The following is a 4,175-nucleotide window of genomic DNA, read 5'->3' as shown; positions in this document are numbered from 1 at the left end:
TGGCTCTTTTCTAACTGCTCATACCACTCCACTTATTCTCGACTTTTGGTTTGTTTCATGAATGTGCCAGGTAGGCTCATTCCCACCCACAGTCTCTATTCTGGCAGTTCCCTTTGAATAGAATCCTTTCTTCTAGGTCTTTGTGTGGCTCACCAGGGCACATTTTTTTCACCCTTCTTTCAAAGAATACTTCTGATCTAAAGTAGAGTCAGCCTAGTTATTCTATATCTCAGAACTGTTAATTTGCTTAAAATTGTTTATCACAATATGTAACAATCATGGTTACTTACGTGTTTTCTTGTTTATTTTGCTCCATCACTCAAATGTAAATTCCACCAAATCAGAGATCAGAACTGTTTTGTTCTTTCCTCACTACTCTATCTAGAATACTCACAGTCTAGAGGATAGATCATGGCTATATAAGAGGTGTCCAAATAGTTGGTGATGAAGCAAGGATACCCAAAATTCACTTTTTTTGATTATGTGTAGGAAGAGATGAAATACAAGGCACATTGCTGTGAAAGCCACTCCACGTGGTGAACAAAAAAATTAAAGTACTCTCCAATGAGTCACAGTGCAGACCCAACAAATGACAACTATAAATGTGGAATCAAACACCTTTTCATGTGGGAAGCTCTCAAAGTAAGAATCAGCAAAATTTATTTAATGATTGACAACTCTCTCAAGTAATGGCAGAGCAGCCAGCTAGTATGTATAAAGTTAACGATGGGACTTGCCTTTTAAATAAGTGCAGACAGAGTAGGTGACTGTCTACAAGATTTGACTTTATGATAAGGCCATAGTTCCATAAAATCTACCCTTCTCCTGCTTATTTCAAATCTATTAATTATTGAAATTCTAAATATCATCAAATTTGTTAAAAACAATGGAGAAGCTTTGTGATAATCCCTTTATTTTAGAAGAAAGTAAAATGAAAAACTATGAAGTAATTTATATTGCACCTTTCACTTAAATTTAATACCAGTTAAAATGTCCAAATATCCCAGGATATTAGTCTTATATTAGAGTCAACACCATATAAATCTGGATTCTCCTGTCACCTAAATGCCTAAAATTATCTTATGGGAGAAAGTTCACATTCCTGTGAAGATCTCTTTGATGTGAAGTAGAAGATAGGACTTAGAATATTTTACATGTTCCCATGGTCGTTAGTGTGTCTCAAACAAGTAGGGAATGAGGAAGTCATGAATTGATCAAAGTCAATTTGAACAGGAAGCAGGAATACATTCTTTACTCATCAAATCATAGTTAAAGAGCATCTTAACAAAATTTTAAAATTAAAAACATTTAGAGAAAACTTCAATCATTGGATAATTAATGTAGAACAATGTATAATAAGTAGTTTAACATGAGGTGATCAGGAAGATAAGTTAATTTTACCATTGAGTGAGCACTCATTTATAGAGCATCCATTTTGTGCAACATTCTGAGCTATCATTTCTGGATATCTGGAAATTTTCTGTGAGCATATTCTGAAGTATATCGAAACTCAGTCTTATCCAACCTCTCATTACTCATCATTCAAGTTGATAAATTTCATTAATATTGTTAATGTAATAGTAAAGTGCATGGAAATATATTAATATTCTACATGAATTTGTAAGGATTATTATAATTATAGAAGGCTAACCTAAGTGGTCAATATTCAGTTATAATAACATACTGTTAAGATATTTAGTACATTTCATTTTAAAAGACTTAAGTCATTTTGCAGATATTTAATCCTCTTTTGGATGCTTTCACATGCCTGTTCTGAGACTAGCACACAAAGGAAATTAAAAGCAGTCCATTTTAAATTACTGAAAACAAGCATGGAGAAAAGTAATTTTAAAAGAACATCTTCAAGTAACATGATTTTTTTGTTTGTTTTTGTTTTGAATAGATTTTTGAGTTTTATTGAAATCTTACATGAACAAGAAATTGGAAATACAATCACATCAAAGAACAAATTGTCACGGCTTTGACGTTTAAGCAAACAAATTTTGTAGGGCAGATTTCAAAAAAGTGTGAAGTTATAACAATTTAAAAACACAGTTAACCTACTTCTAGGAATGCAAAACATACAATCATAGGTTATTTTCAATACAAGAAAACTTAAATTTGTTTGCTTTAATTTTTTAAAACTACTAAGACAAAGCACTAGAGCTTGTACTTTTATTTACAGCATACTCCATACTCCTATGTAATCTATCCCAAATCCAAAAAAATGAAACTGTCCAAAACCAAAGGTTCTGCAAAATCATGATTTAACAGTGTGCCCAGCTTGTTTTGAAGCTAAAATGAAGCCTGAAACAATAAAAGCATTATAACTCCCAGAATAAGGGAACTCTGCAAGCCCAATAATGTCCAAGAGCATTTATGAAAAGAGGAAAAATAATAAAAAGACGAGTATATACACAATAGTGATTCTTCAGCTCAATACAAATGGCAGCAAATTGCTACTTAAAGATGAAACAGTTAAGCCAATTTTTTTTTTGAAGAATGTAGATCTAGAGCCAATCGTTATCTTGCCAATATCATTTTCAAGCCCTCACTTGTCTATTTCCACTGTTGCCCATAAGTATCCTGATAAAATTCCTGGTTGTCGTTATTGTAACCATAGTTACCAGAATAGTCACCACCTTGCTGAAGCGGTTGCTGAGCGATGGGCTGGGAACCCCAGTTCTGTTGGTTGTTGGTCTGACGACGCTTGGAATCAGGCTGGTTGTACCCATCAGCCTTTCTCTTGCCTCCTACATTGCCCCCAAAATTGCCCCGAGCTCCACGGGAACCACGGCCTCTCTGCTGTTGTGCAGGACCCCCTCTGCCACCCCTAGAGCGTCTTGGTGGTCCCAAAGGTGCCCCCCCTTTGAGAATAGCCAGCTCTACCTCTTGGAGGTGGTGTTCCCCGCCCCTTTGGTAGAGGTGGAGCACCTCGCCCTCCCCTTCCTCCTCCTCTTCCTCTTACTGCATAGCCATCATCATAGCCATAGTAGGGATCTTCATAGCCTCCACGATAGTCGTGATAATCATAACCATATTAATCATCATAGTAATCTTCGTAGCCATAGTAATCTGGAGGGTAGCCATATCCACCTCTCCCCCCACGACGACCCCGACCTCTAATTGGAGGTGGCATGCGAGGAGGAGGGTGATAGTAATAATCTTCATACGCAGTGCTTCTGGAGGCCTGTCTAGCAGCTTGGCGCTCTTTCCTTTTCTTGTCTGGTGACTTGGCTAAGACTATTTGATTTTCTTCCCCTTCTATTTCTTTCCCATTCATTTCATCCATGGCCTTAACAGTTGCTCCTCTGCCTTCAAAATGAACAAATGCATAATCTTTCAACTTCTTCACTCTTTCAAGTTTTCCAAATTCGGAAAATGACTTCTCCAATATTTCTTCTGTCACTGTAGTAGCCAAATTTCTCACAAATAAAACTTTCACCTTAGCCATGACTTCTGGATCTGGTTCTTCCACAGGGTCAGCCCATTCAACTGTAACTACATTTCCCCAGACTTTTACTTTTCCACTCATCAGCCGGCGTCTGGCTTGTGCTGCTGACTTGTGATCCTCATATTCAAGGAAGCAGAACCCCCGATTCTTCTTTTTGTCATCGGGTTGATGATAGAGAATAACGTCCACCAAACCCTCTGTGACTTTACTGAACTCTTCCAGAATGTTTTCTTTAGTCTTATTCTTCGGAATTGATCCAACAAATTGCCTGTTGTTTGCCAAGTAACATGATTTTAATAACAATTTTCTATTGGCTGATTTAAACATCCCCCTGAAAAAATTAATGTAAAGTATATCATATTCCCAACCTTTTTATCAAAAATTGATGAACGATTGTCATATAAAAATCATTTCTGTACTTTATAGAAAATCTTTGTTTGATGACTACTTCCCTCACAAGTGACAAATATCATGTAGAAAATAGAGCCTAAAGTGCCTACAACTGAAAGCAGGAGGATTGCATCCAGTATCCATGTGGAATCTAAGCCACCTCTTGACATAGATGTGGAATGGACACAACCAAGCCAAGGTCCACAAGAAGGAGGAATACAGTAAGGATTAGAGTGGACTTAATGATATTCTATTCATGAACTATTGTGGGTAATAATTGAGAAAATGTGGCATTGGTGTGGAAAAAGTGGCCATGGTGGCTGCTGGGTGC

General features: G+C 36.8%; 1 pseudogene; it reads right to left on the bottom strand.

The window, feature by feature from the left end:
- Window positions 1–2,412: 2,412 nt before the first annotated feature.
- LOC131275524 (heterogeneous nuclear ribonucleoprotein R pseudogene) lies at window positions 2,413–3,781 on the bottom strand (annotated as a pseudogene).
- Between the last annotated feature and the right edge of the window lie 394 nt (window positions 3,782–4,175).

This window comes from Dasypus novemcinctus, chromosome 23, assembly GCF_030445035.2.
Source record: "Dasypus novemcinctus isolate mDasNov1 chromosome 23, mDasNov1.1.hap2, whole genome shotgun sequence".
NCBI classification, from domain to species: domain Eukaryota; kingdom Metazoa; phylum Chordata; class Mammalia; order Cingulata; family Dasypodidae; genus Dasypus; species Dasypus novemcinctus.
Note: the sequence above shows the minus strand (reverse complement) of the source record. Positions and strands in the feature narration are given on the sequence as shown.